Below are 15,502 nucleotides of genomic sequence, written 5' to 3'. Positions count from 1 at the left end.
TAAAAAGAGCGAGAAACGGGCCAAAAAAGGAGAAAATGGGTCAACATCAGAAATCAATACGGCTTGGACTTCCTCACACGGGTAGACCACACGCCCGTTTCTATTTAGTAGACTTTAACACGGCCTAAACCACCCCATACGGGCGTGGCACATAGCCGTGTCCCTGTCGAGCCCAAGTCTAGTTCTACTCAATAAAGGCCACTTTTAATGGTTTGGAAGCATCCCAAATCCTATATAAACACCCGAAGAGGCACCTAGAGAAACACGCGAAGTGGGAGGCAAGGAATTACTTGAAGAAAGCTGACTGATCCATCTTAGAAGCCGGATTCTCCTTCAAGACTGAAGATCTCCCTTCAATTTCCTTCAGGTTTTTTTTGGGTTTCTTTATGTTTTGTTATTATTATTCTTCTGAGATGTTTTCTTTTACACATATGAACTAAATCCCCTAAATACGTAAGGGGGATGAAACCTAAGATGGATCTTGTTACTATTTTCTAGATTATATGATAAATACTTGATTTATTCTTAATTATGTGTTCTTAATTCTTGCTTTAATATTCCAGGATATTGATTCAAGTATCGATGTGCTTATTCAGAGGAGAAAAAGTCCCTGTATAAGAGAAGATCTAGCATAATTAAGTGGAGTTGATTGCACCCCTAGACATAGGGCGACATAAATTTCCCAGATTAGGGTCAAACGTAATAAGGGAATCCATAGATCTAGCTAATGCAACACTAGGGGTTTTAATTAGAAAGAGATTTCAATTAATCAACCTAGGTTAGACGTTGTTAGTCTCGAGAAAGATAATAAAATAAATTAGGGATTTCTACTGATCAAGTCAAGTGAATAAATCGTCTAGTTCAGAGTCAAATAACAAGTGAAGTCTAGGTGGATTCTTACTTGGGTATTGTCTAAATCAATCAGTTTTCCTAAAAGTATTTCCCCAATTTACTTCCTGTGCATTCTTAGATTAGTTAATTAGTTTAGATAAAGTAAAAACCCTTATTTTTAGGCTAGATAATAAAAAAAGGTTAATACTAGTACTTTTAGTTCCTGTGGGTTCGACATTCTGGTCTTGCTATAAGCTATACTACTGTTCGATAGGTGCGCTTGCCTTTATCATGATAATAGTTAGTTTTCAAGTACGATCAATCATAAATATAAAACTTATCACGTACATCAATTTTTTGGCGCCGTTGCCGAGGAACTAAGATATTAGGAACACTTAATTTTTATTACTTTTTCCATTTATTTTATTGCAAGTTAAATTTATTTTAATTTTTTTATATTACTAAATTTATTTTATTTGCTTCTAGCAGGTTTTTATAGTTTATAACTAGAAGAAATCCGTCAGGACCTTTACTTTTTGATAGTGAGATCGAAAGCACAGCTTGCAGAAACCGAAGAGAAATAAGGTAAAGCCTACGATACAGAGAGGAAGGGCAAGAGGACGATAGTCAAACTACAACCAAGGGGATGAATGAAAATCAGAATAATCAGCTATCTCCTATGGTTGCCGCAGATCCAATAAATCAGAATCCTGCTCCTCGTACTATGTATGATTATGCTAAACCTACTTTAACAGGAGCTGAATCGAGTATAGTTAGACCTACTGTTGTTGCAAATAATTTTGAACTGAAACCTAACACGATTCAAATCATACAACAGTTTGTTCAGTTTGATGGTTTGCAGGATGAGGATCCAAACACTCATTTGGCAAATTTTCTAGAGTTCTACGACACTTTTAAGATTAATGGCGTTTCTGACAATGCCATACGCCTTCGGTTGTTTCCATTTCATTGAGGAACAAAGCTAAACAATGGTTGAACTCGTTACCACGAGGGTCAATCACAACTTGGGAACAAATGACTGAAAAATGTTTATTAAAATATTTTCCGCCAGCTAAAACGGCTAAATTGAGGAATGATATCTCTTCTTTTGTGCAAATGGATCTAAAAACTCTTTATGGTGCATGGGAGAGATACAAGGACCTATTGAGATGGTGCCCTCACCATGGGTTACCCTTATGGTTGCAGGTTCAGACCTTTTACAACGGTGTGAACCCCTCAACAAGGCAACTTATCGAAGCAGCCACCGGTGGAACATTAAACAAAAAAACACCTGAAGAGGCTTACAAATTTATTGAAGATATGTCACTGAATAACTATCAGTGGCAAGTCATGAGAACAAAGCCGACAAAAGCAACTAGTGTTTTCAACCTCGACACGGTCACTATGCTATCAAACCAGGTAGAACTTTTAAATAAAAAGATTGATGGTTTAAATGGTTCTACTCAAGTACATCCAGTGATAAGGTGTGATTCAAATGGAGGAATGCACAACCCAGATTATCCACCCTTCAATCCTGGCACCGATGAGGAACAAGTCTAATATATGGGTAATAATAATTCTAGACCTCAAAATAACACATACAGTAACACTTATAATGCAGGTTGGAGGAACCATCCCAACTTCTCGTGGGGTGGCCAAGGAAATCAAAGGCCACAACATCCCCCAGGTTTTCAACAACCACCTTACCAGCAGGAAAAGAAGCTGAACCTTGAGGAGATGCTAATGAAGATGTCAGAAACTTATTTTCATAATTCCGAACAGCACTTAAGAATCAACAAGCGTTGATCCAAGGGCTCGAAACTCAGATAAGCCAGCTTGCTAAATTGATTTCTGATCGACCACAAGGTAGTTTGTCGAGTAATACTGAAACTAACCCAAAGGAGCAACTTAATACAATTACCGTTCGAGATGAGGAAGGGTTAGTTGACCTTAAACCAGAATCGAGGCAAGTACTTGTGGTAAGTAAATGTAAGGATGAGGTGGACCACAATGAACAAAAACCTGTAAGTAGAGAATATAAACCTCGTGTGCCATATCCAAGTGTGACAAGGAAAGACCATACGGACGAACAATTTGGTAAATTCGTTAAATTATTAAAGAAATTACATATTAACTTACTGTTTATTAAAGCTCTTTTGCAGATGCTGGACGCAGTTAAATTTTTAAAGGAGCTTTTAAATAATAAGCGGAAGTTGGATGAGGTGTCGCATGTGGAATTGAATGCGGTTTGCTCAGCCATTCTACAGAATAAGCTACCCAACAAATTAGAAGATCCAGGGAATTTTACGATTCCTTGTTTAATTGGTAGTTTAGATGTTAACAATATTTTGGCTGATTTAAGGGCGAGCATTAACGTCATGCCCTATAAAATGTCTAAACAACTAGGTCTTGGGAAACCCAAACAAACTAGGATGAGCATTCAGTTAGCAGATAAAACCATTAGATTTCCTAGGGGTATCATTGAAGACATACTTGTCAAAATCGATAAATTTATATTCCCAATTGAATTTGTTGTTCTAGACATGAAAGAGGATAGTGACGTACCTTTAATCTTAAGAAGGCCCTTTTTAGCAACTGCTAGAACTATTATTGATGTTGGTACAGGTGAACTCACACTTCGTGTAGGTGATAAAAAAATCACTCTTCAAGCTCGTAATTCGAGTAACACATCAAATATTGAGGGTGGTTGTATAAATCATGCTACTAATACTGATCATGTGGTGCAACCTTCTTTGCAGGAAACACATTCGAAGAGCATACATAAGCCATGTTCAAGTAACAACAAAGGACCCATCTATGAAGAGAAAATGCTACAGATCGAGGAACTAGATGAATGGTGGAGACAAAAATCGAGAACACACGATAAACCGAAACCATGCCATGACAGACTCAATGATTTATCAAATCAACTTAAGGTTGGAGACAAAGTACTATTAGATGCGGCAGACCCTCATATTGCCACTCCTGAACCCGATGGAGCAATCCCTTTTACGGTACTTAACATTTTCCCATACGGTACAGTCAAGGTAAATCATTCCAAATTCAGCACTTTTAAGGTTTTGATAAAATTGATAGCAAGAATGACGAGTGTCAACTCTTTGAACCACCATGACTATGCAAAATCGAGGTAAGTCGAGCTTAGACTATAAATAAGTGCTTCTCGGGAAGCAATCCGAGCACTAACGGTGTTGATTTCTTTAAATTTTAGTTTTTAACATCTAAATCATTAACTGAGTCCTTGAACATAGTTTTCGAAATTCACACGGCTAGGCACACGGGCGTGCCTTAGGCCGTGCTCATACCACGGGTAGTGACACGGCCGTGCGATACGGCCATGTGAAAAAAGAGTAAAGTTTTTTCAAAAACACGGGATTCGATACGTTGCCACGGCCGTGCGACATGGCCGTGGACAATCCTACCAAATCAACACGGGTGTGCAACACGCCCGTGCTTATTGCCCGTGGTCAAAATTGTCAAAATAACATGGGCGTGCGTATATGTACACAGGCATAGGAGAAGCAAACGAAGCAAGACACGGCCATGCGACACGACCGTGTGCACCAACAAGCCCAAAGAACACGGGCGTGGGCCGAATTCTAGACGCACCCAAATTTGAAAACCACAAAACACATGGGCTGTAAGAAGGGCACACGGTCCTATTCATCATCCCCTTCCCCAATACCCTAACCCTAGCCGCCGCTCTCTCTGTCGCTGTCGTCCCCTAAGCTCCAATCATTACCCCAAAATCCACATTTTCTCCTCTCTTTTCCTCCATACGAATCAAAATCTTCTCTCTTGTCCTCCCTTCCCTACACATTCCTTCCTTCTTCTCTCTTTCTCCATACTACAAACCCCATCCATCGCGCCGTCGCTCATCCGGCCACTGGTCCTCCAGTATCGGTTTTCTCTTCTCTTTTATTTTCTTTTGATGCTTACTATCATGATGATATTAATTTTCCCCAATTACTTACATTTTGTTTATTAATTGCTTATCATATCATTCTCATTCTTAGGATCTATTTCATGTATTTTGTACCCTTGTCTTACCATTATTAGCTACTTTCATCTATTTCGTGTTGAATTTAGTCATGTTATTACTATGCCATTTGCCATAAAATTTCTGTAGTCAATTGATTTATGTTATGAAGTTAGATTGCTTTTGGTTGAGTCTTGTTAGTGTCATTAGTTTTTGGTTGAATTTGTTAGTTTAATTATATTCATGGTTAATTCCTTTTTGGATTTGTTAGCGTATGTTATCTTCTCCGTTCATTAAGACATGATAACCGTTCTTCTTGTAGGTATACCATGTCAAATCTACGTGATAATAAAATCGTCGTTCCCGCTTCAAAAAAATAAAAAGGACCTGGAGCTACATTAGCAAGCGCATCTGCCGAAGTGTGCCACCCCTTCTTACAGTTCCCCTTGGGACCCCAAGAGGAACTTTTTCAGATACTCTGTGCAAGACCTATCAGCACGGGCCGATGTATTGATTGGACTACTCTAGAGCAGATCCAGTCCGAGCTCTCCTGACTACTGACCCATGGGGGCTCTTCTTCGAGATCATCCAGCCGACATATCTCGAGCTCATATTAGAACTCTGTTCGACCTTCCACCTTCAAAATGTTATGACAGAGTTCGATGATCCCAGAACAGTCCAATTCTGTCTCGGCGGTTTAGTTCACCAGTTGAGCGTGCCTGAGTTCGGTGTCGCATTAGGACTATATACGGAGGAGTTTATGGACGACGACGACTTCGACAGTCTCCATCGCCACATCCACTATTCTCCTTCAAATTGCTGGAAGGTCTTAGTCTCTACTTCGGCCACTTATGACTCTAACCGCTCCAAGGCATCGGCTCTCGCCCCATCACTAAGATAATTAACACCATCTTAGTCCACACCCTGAGAGGACGGCGAGAGAGTACCGGTGTCGTCAACACTAATGATGCCTATAGTGCATGGGCACGTATTCGACCTTGCATATTTTATTGCCCTCGCCATTCGCCATCAGATAGAGCGGCATAAGAAGGGAGTCCTTTCCATCAGCCCTTATGTGACTCGCCTGGAGCGATACTTTGGTCTCCTCAACACGGCGGCACAATCATCCTCTCTCACCCTCATTGGTCAGATGTCCCCACAGGGCATCTCGAGTATGTTCCATATGAGGATGATCGAGCGACGACGTGGATTTGATCCTCCTCAGTACCGCATCATCCAGTCAGCCGAGCAGAAGGACCCAGAGGACATTACTGATGATGTATCTCCACCTCACGAGGATCCACCATCTCAGCCACCACCTATTTCATCGTCCAGTTTATGCGGCTGCTTCACTCTCTGACATCTCTAAGCGTCTCACTAGATTCGAGCAATAATGTTTTCAACGCTTTGATCACATTGATGCAACCTTATATCAGATTTCTCAGCACCTTCACATCTCATCGCCACCTCCACCTCGCGAACCATCTGGCGATGAGGATTTTTGAAGACTTTTAATTATTATTTTTATTTTTTTACTTTTATCTTTATTTATCTTTTTAGATTAATTTTTATTTTCTTTCTCTTTAATACTATTTTTACTTCATATTTAGGTTTTACAATTTATATTAAGCAATTTATGTTTTCGGTCATTTCTTTACTAGTAATCATGCTACTTTATATTTCCTAAAGAGTTATTTATTCTATCGCAATTATGAAAACCAAAGCTCACTATTACTTAAAAATTTACAACTCCACTGGAAAAGGTCCTCCACGACTACCATGCCCTGCTCGACCACGACCATAGCTACCACCAGTTATAATATTCTTTTGGCACAGCACTTGTGGACTAACAACCTCTACCACCACCAGAGTATCCTCCTCCAATCTTACCCTTGCCTTAGTCGATTACTTTCCGTTACTCTAATTCAAGGATTCCATTTAAAATTGAGGAAGTTTCACTTCTCTCCCTATCTTATGATCTTATATCTATATTTTTCACGTAAATCTATCAATGTACATTGAGGACAATATACATATTAAGTGTGTGGGGGTTATTTATATCATTATCAGAAAAATCCCTGAATTTTGTCTTATTCTCACGTGAGTCACTCATATCACTATTAGAATGAATTTTGATTAATTTATGATTTTTATTGATATGTCTTGAATTAAAACATAGGCATTTATGCATTGATTGTTTAAAGTTTAAGGCATTAAAGAATTAAGCATGATAAGTTGATTTCTGAAAATTAAAAATCTTTAGGTTATTTCCCCAAGTTTAGGTATTATCTTGAAGTTGAAATTTACAGGATTAACATCAAAAAGCCATAATTTTTATTAGATCTTGAGCCTTTAGAGCATATATTATTTCTTTCATGCTCACTTTTATTATTGCTATGAGCGCGTCTATATTGATTTGTTATTCTAAAACTTGCTTCGATTATACATGTCAAGACCACACCATTGATTTGAAATGTCGAGATGATAAAGGCACTTAGGTTTAACCCACTCACTCCATAAAAGTCTACATTCATAATTAACCCTTAGTGAACCTCCTTGACTATTAATCCATAACTCATTTTTGTTGGAATCCCCTCAATTAATTTGATCCATATTTTTGTCGAGATTTGATTTGAATAAATTGCTTAGCTATGTTTTATTTTTGATAGTTAGCAAAGTTCTATGTTACATGATTTGTTCTTTAAAAAAACAAAAAAAAACGAAGTTGCTGCAATTAAGATTTTTCATCTAGCATATTACGAAATTATGTAATGCTTGGATTAAAACGATGTTATCCATGAAGAAAAGCTCAAATCTAGGATCATCTAATTAGGAATGTAATTTGCCAGTTTTAGTATTTTTCTATTTCGGTAATTTTTTAATTCAATCTCGATTCTAACCTTCTCTTTCAGCTTGTGACCACACCCCCTAACCAAAGCCACGTTACAACCCTCTAAAGACCTTTTGATTGATGTATCATCTCAATATATAATGGTGGAGATTTAATTTTCACGCAAGCCTATGGTAATAACTTTCATATTGATTGTTGAGTGCTAAGTTTGTTGTCCTTAAACACCTCGATTGATTTGAGTGAATCTTTAGTTAGGATGTTAAACCCTGTAATATTTTGAATCAAATGTGATTACTTAGATAAGGGGAGACACTTATGTTTTCGTGATAAAATGCTCAACTTGGAATGTTTGAAACTTTGATGTTCTTCTAGTTGAATTCTCAATGTATGATTACTTATGGATTATTTTGAGATATTATTGATAGGAATTAAAAGTTGAGAAAAAAATGAATTCTTAATTGTGAATTGAGGATTTTGCTTGAGGGCAAGCAAACGCTTAAGTGTATGGGTATTTGATAGGTCGTAATTTATACATATTTTTATCCCATGCTTAACACATTTTTGGATGAATTATCATTAGATTTGTGGAATTTGATGCTCATAATCCTTTAATTTCATGTTTTATACTTAGGTGAGCATAGGAGAGTAAAAAGAGCAAGAAACGGGCCAAAAACAAAGAAAATGGGTCAATATGGGAAATCAACACGGCCTGGACTTCCTCACACGGGTAGACCACACGCCCGTGTCTATTTAGCAGACTTTAACATGGCCTAAACCACCCTACACGGGCGTGGCACACGGCCGTGTCCCTGTCAAGCCCAAGTCTAGTTCTACTCGGAAAAGGCCACTTTTAAGGGTTTGGAAGCATTCCAAAGCCTATATAAACACCCGAGGAGGCACCTAGAGAAACACACGGAGTGGGAGGCAAGGAATTACTCAAAAAAAGCCGATTGATCTATCTCAGAAGTCGAATTCTCCTTCAAGACTAAAGATCTCCCTTCAATTTCCTTCAGTTTTTTTTGGGGGTTTCTTTATGTTTTGTTATTATTATTCTTTTGAGATGTTTTCTTTTACACATATGAACTGAATCCCTTAAATACATAAGGGGGATGAAATCTAAGACAGATCTTGTTACTATTTTCTGGATTATATGATAAATACTTGATTTGTTCTTAATTATGTGTTCTTAATTCTTGCTTTAATATTCCATGATATTGATTCAAGTATTGATGTGCTTATTCAGAGGAGCAAAAGTCTCTGTCTAAGAGAAGATCTAGCATAATTAAGCGAAGTTGATTGCACCTCTAGAAATAGGGCGACATAAATTTTCCGGATTAGGGTCAAACCTAATAAGGGAATCCATAGATCAAGTTAATGCAACACTAGGGGTTTTAATTAGAAAGAGATTTCAATTAATCAACCTAAGGTTGGACGTTGTTAGTCTCGAGAGAGATAATAATATAAATTAGGGATTTCTACTGATCAAGTCAAGTGAATAAATCGTCTAGTTCAGAGTCAAATAACAAGTGAAGTCTAGGTGGATTCTTACTTGGGTATTGTCTAAATCAATCAGTTTTCCCAAAGGTATTTCCCCAATTTACTTCCTGTGCGTTCTTAGTTTAGTTAATTAGTTTAGATAAAGCAAATACCCTTATTTTTAGGCTAGATAATAAAAAGAAGGTCAATACTAGTACTTTTAATTCCTGTGGGTTCGACATTCCGGTCTTGCTATAAGCTATACTACTGTTTGATAGGTGCGCTTGCCTTTATTGTGATCATAGTTAGTTTTCAAGTACGATCAATCATAAATATAAGACTTATCATGCACATCAGAAACTATGAGTTTTGTGAAGCTAGTTGTTGATAAATGGAAGATATGTTTTGGGTTAACATGTTTTGTCTTTGGATTTTTGATGATTTTGAGTAAAATGGGCTAAATTGTAAAATTTGTAAATTAAAGGACTAAAATGTGAAATAAATGGAAGATATGTTTTGGGTTAGCAAATGATGATCTATAATCTAAGTATATGAATATGAGGTTTGTGTTGGTATTTATTGCAAAGCATAAGTAATTTGTTGATGTTTATATGTTTTAAATGATAAGTTTATTTGTATATAGCTTACTACGCTTTTGAAAGCTTACTTTGTGTGTGTTTGCATTGTTTTTTTTAGATATCAAAGTTACTGTGAGCTCAGGGATCGTCGAGGATCATCACCACACTATCGAATCTCATTTTGGTACCTTTTGAAAATGTATAAATTAAAGTATGGCATGTATAGGCTAGTGGTGTTTTGATATGTTTTGTAATGTCTTTTTCATGCCATGTGATATGGCTAAATTATGTTTGAACTTATGGCTTGTTATGTGTTATAATGGTGGTATCATATGGTATGTTTTGAATGACCAAAAGAAATGGTCAATGTTAATATGTTTTGGTAAGTTTTGATCATGAGATTGAAGAATGTATTGAAATATTTGTTTTGATATGCTTTTATCTTATGTTTTGACATGGATTAGTAAGGTTTATAATCATGGAATTGGTTGGCAATGATATGTTATGAATGGTGTATGTTTTGGATGTAAATTGGTCATAAAATGCTGTGCAAATATGCTTGGTTTGGTACTTGTAGGTTTGACCCAATTGGGGTGGCAAATTGGCTATTCAAATGGCCTATTTTTGTCCACACGGGTAGAGACACAGGCGTGTATCTCAGCCGTATGCGACACACGGCCGTGTGTCCCTTGGGTACCCTACAAATTAAAGTCAGTATACCCTCCAGTTTTGACACGGCCTAGACACATGGGTGTGTCTAATGGTCGTGTGTGTCACACGAGCTAGCACATGGACGTGTAATCGGCCGTGTGGCCAAGTCAGTAGCCTCCCTAATTTTCACATGGCCTGGCACACGGGCATGTATTGTGGCCGTGTGGACAAGTCAGTATGTATGCCCTGTTTTGCCACGGCTTAGACACAAGGGCGTGGCTAATGCAGTGTGAGGCACACAGGCGTGTGGCACTTGAAAAGTTCAAAATTTTCTAAGTTTCTAAAACTTCCATATGTTTCTGATTTGGTTTCGAATGCATGATTTAGACTTTGTATGCTTGATTTAAGTTCATATTGAATAAGAATGACTCATATTATTTGAAATGAGATGATATTTGATATATGATTGTTCTTATTTGAGTTACAAGTCTGGTAATGCCTCTTAACCTATTCCGGCAACGGTTACGGGTTAGGGGTGTTACACAATTTCCATGGCTAGGGTTTCCATGTTTATTTTAGGAAAAATGATGATAAATGATGATATTTTTATTATTAAATTCATTTATCATCTTTTATCATTTCATCTTTCCAATTTATTCATTTTCTTTATTTAATTTTCCAATGATGAATCATCATACTTATCTACTAACTCATCTTAATGGTCTATTTCCCATATAAGGACCTCAAATTTTGAATTTCATAGCTATTTGATACCTTTAGCAACTAGAACTCAACTTTTGCATTTCCTGCAATTTGGTCATTTCTATCTAATTAGACATGAAAACGGTAAAATTTTCTTAACGAAATTCTCATACGAAATTTCTATTATAATGCAGACCATGAAATAATATAAAATAATTTTTCTTCCGGACTTAGATTTGTGGTCTCGAAACCACTGTTTTGATTTCACTGAAAACGGGTTGTTACTTTGCCGAACAAAACATAATCAATTATGTAAATTAATGTAACATTCCATAACTTATTCCAATCATAGAAACAATACACTTACGAGCCTTAAATCAAGCTTACAAGACCTTAAAAAATTTTGAAAACAACCAGGGATCATTTTGAAACAAAATAGAAAAATATGGAAAATTTGAAAATATTTGAAAACAGGGTTCACGTGGCCATTTGGCCAGTCCGTGTGGCTACTCCATATGCCCGTGTAGTTATTTCACGCGCCCGTGTTAAATTAGGTCACACGGTCGTATGGCCAAGCCATGTAACTCACAATAATCATGTCGTTCAGGGTCACACAACTGTGTAACTCTCTATGCCTGTATGGCTCAGGGTCACACGACCATGTCGTCAGGTCGTGTAATTCTCTGTGCTCGTGTGGACCAATCTACACTGAAAACAAATAAAGCATAGAGCCGTGTATGACACACAATCATGTGACATCCTGTTTCTCAGGCCATGTGTACCATAAAAAGTTGGAAAAACAAGGCACATTTTCATCCAAAACTTAGGTACCAAACCAAATCAAAACTATCCAATTCCATACCTTAAAAAAGCATTTAACAAGCCTAAAATATGCCAAAACATTTACCCTAATTGCCTAACCAATGTGTCCTCATTGACACCACAATTCAAACACCTAAACAAAAGCACATTCGTCTATAAAAAATTTACTCATTGATTCATCCATTTACACATTAAATACCAAATCGATATGAGCTATGCCATATATAACCAAAAGATCAAACTTGTAATATAGTGTTTAACATTAAACTTGAATAAAGATCCATTACAACACAACGTACCAAAACATGTCCATATTCTTACAAAACAAATACCCTATTTACATGCCATGATTAACCATAAAATTAGACTTCAAAAACTACCGAAAAGAGATGATCGTAGGTGTATGCTTCAGTGAACCGACCAACATGACCCAATAGTTCAAGATCTACAAAGAAATAATATCCAAAGTAAGTATAAGAAACACTTAGTAAGTTTCCACAAAATCAACACAGCACTTACTATGCTCATTAAGTATCTATGAACCTACAATCACTTGAACTTCAACCTTGATTCAACATGGTTTAGAAACTCAAAGTCAGTAACGTTTAAACATACGGATATTCAAAATTCATAACTTATTATACTTCGTTGCAACCAATTCGTATTGGATAACTTTTTATTATTACGATGGATCTTTGTAAAAGTACTCAATACGTAAGTCCATGCTCATAAGAGCTGATCAAATTCAGATTAATTGCGTCAGGTTACCCTTCTAGGTTAAACCAATAACAACACAGATCAACTAGCTTGGCCAGAGCTAGGTAAATGTATTAAACGACAACAGATAGATAATTCAGGCTAAATCCGAGTCTCATGTTAACTCGAGTCTGCAATATACAAGAGCTCCATCTAGAATAGATATTCAGACAAAATTTTCATGTATGAAACTTTTACTTGATCTATCAAAATCTTTTCAGAAAATTTATTTCTACTCATTATAGATCAAATTATTCACTATAATGACAACTCAATATGTATATATGTACAATGGATAACATTAATATCAAATTATAACCAAAACAATAGTAGAAACTTACTTGTTGAGTAATTCAACTAACAATGACTAATCAACGATTTCCCCTTTTCCTCGTACGTCCCCAGCCCGTTGAGTTTGTAACAGCCCATTTTCAGTAAAGTCGAAATAGTGGTTTTGGGACCACAAATCTGAGGCCGAAATAAAATTTATTTTAAAATTATTTTATGGTTTAAATTATTATAGAAATATCGTATAAAAATTTTGTTAAGAAATTTTATTGATAAAATGTTTAATTTGATAAAAATGACCAAATTGCATAAAGTGTAAAAGTTGAATTCTAGTAGCTAGAGGTACCAAATAGCTATGGAATTCAAAATTGGAGGTCCTTGTATGGCAAATAGACCATTTAGAGGAGTTAGTAGATAAGGATGATTATTCATCATTGGAATTTGGTAAATTATTAAGGGTTAAATTGGAAAGATGATAAAATAAAAGATGATAAATGAATTAAATAATAAAACTATCATTATTTTTATCATCTTTCCTAAATCAAAATACATGGAAAACCTAGTTATGAAGTTTGAAGATAAACAAGCTTATTTTACTTAATTAGGTGAGTAATCTTGTCCCATTTTTAATGATTTTTATGTTTTTGAGATCGTAATAGTTTAATCTAGATATCTCAGGGATTAATTTGTAAAACTATCAAAGTATTAGGGTTTTTCCATGCATGAATATAGTTGAATTATGAAGTTTTATGGTAGAAAATGAAAGGTTGTTGATAGATAAACAACTTTTGTAAAGAGAATTTTGAAAGTTATAAATAATTGAAAAGTGGTTTCGGGACCACGAAACCGAGTTTTATAAATAATTGAAAGTTATATTCTATGTTCGTGAGGTGAGTAAATGCATGTGTAAAAATTTCAAGCATTAATTTTGCCATTTGTATGTGAAATTTTGAAACGGGACTTATGTGAAACATTGGTAAAATAGGTTAGGTAAATATATAAAGTGATCTAATAGAGCATGTATTCAAAACTGTGGACTTGCATGTCAATTAGACCATTTTTGAATGTAAATGGCCGACCAACACATGCATGTAACAATGTGTTCTCTTGTCTCCATTTTTAATTGGTGGGAATTATGTATAATAAAGATAAAAATAAACATTTTATTATAAAATGATTTTTATATATTGAAATAATAAATTTATATTAGTGGTGGTGATAAAAACAAAGTTCCATCATCTTTTTTTTATCTTGCCGAAACCATAAGGAAAAGAAAAAGAAAAATGGAAGAAATAACACCTAAGGCATTCGGCCATCTTGTGTTGGGAATTAAGGTATGATTTCATATGTTTTTCTTTGGATTTTGAGAAATTTAAATTGGTTTTAAAGCTCCTAAAATGATCCATGTATATGATTTTGTGTTTGTGATGCATGAAGCATTCAGTCATGAGCTCAATGGGTTACATTGTGTATGTTTGATAATTTGTAAGGAGAAATGTTTCTAATTGAGTATAAACAAACTAAATTACTATATGTGGCTCAAATGAGCTTGAGTAGTCGGCTAATGAAGTTAGTTGAGTTATAATACTTGCTTAATAATGAAAAGAACATGAGCTTAATGCTCAAATAGCATTCGGCTTTGGACTAAGTTAAATTAATTAGGAAATGAGTTCCAAGATAGTGAATTATGTGTTAAAAGAGGGATCTAGGTTGTATATACGTGTTTAGATTGAATACAAGAGGCTATGTTAGCTAATTGAGGGATTCGGCCATAGTATTATAGTGAATAATAATTTGAACAAGGGTTTTAATTGTATGATAGGTTTTCGGATATGGTTGATTGGATAATAAATTGGTGTGGATGTTTTGAATGAGATATGTACAATTATAAGTTAAATTTAAGGTTTGTTAAATTTGTCCTTATCATTGCCGAATGAGTTCAATGGCTAAAGAAAATTGTTAAGTGCTTAGTTAATGTGCATTCGGTCATTTAGGATGAGTATACATTTGATAATGTTTTGATACTTTGAAATGGAATTTAATTATTAAATGAGTTATAAGCTTGTTGAATTTTGAGATGTGATTAGGAGTAAATTTGACATGAGCGTATTTTGTTAATGACATATTGATAAATGTTGAGTTATGATACCATGATATTAAGCTTAAAGGCATTCGATCATGAGATGGATTAAGGTGAACTAAATGATATTCGGCAATGGTACTTTTTACATGAGGAATTCGGTGTTAATTGTATTAAATAAGGTTGAGGTAATTGTTGAATGTGTTTATAATTAAGTAAGGTTAATAATAGAGCAATGAGTGGCTAGTAGAATCTAGTTAGTCTTCTTGTTATATTCGGCCATGAGTTTGTATAATTGGTTTGTAATAGATTGAATTTGTTTATTCAAGCTCAAGAGCTTAGGGAGTCTAATTCGGATAAGAGAAAAGCTACCTAACCGAATAGTCAATCTGTAATCGTTCGGCAATTTCCGAGGTAAGTTCTTAAGTAATTGAGTTTGATTCCTTTGTAAGTTTTAAGTTTTAAAACGG

General features: G+C 35.5%; 1 non-coding gene across 1 annotated transcript; it reads right to left on the bottom strand.

Annotated features, from left to right (window-relative positions):
- Positions 1 to 1,914: 1,914 nt before the first annotated feature.
- Positions 1,915 to 2,021, bottom strand: LOC121225759 (small nucleolar RNA R71). The gene has a single exon (XR_005923639.1). It is a non-coding gene; the product is annotated as a small nucleolar RNA R71 (small nucleolar RNA).
- Positions 2,022 to 15,502: the final 13,481 nt, after the last annotated feature.

This window comes from Gossypium hirsutum, chromosome A03 (assembly GCF_007990345.1).
Source record: "Gossypium hirsutum isolate 1008001.06 chromosome A03, Gossypium_hirsutum_v2.1, whole genome shotgun sequence".
NCBI classification, from domain to species: domain Eukaryota; kingdom Viridiplantae; phylum Streptophyta; class Magnoliopsida; order Malvales; family Malvaceae; genus Gossypium; species Gossypium hirsutum.
This window is presented reverse-complemented; position numbering and strand designations above follow the sequence as displayed.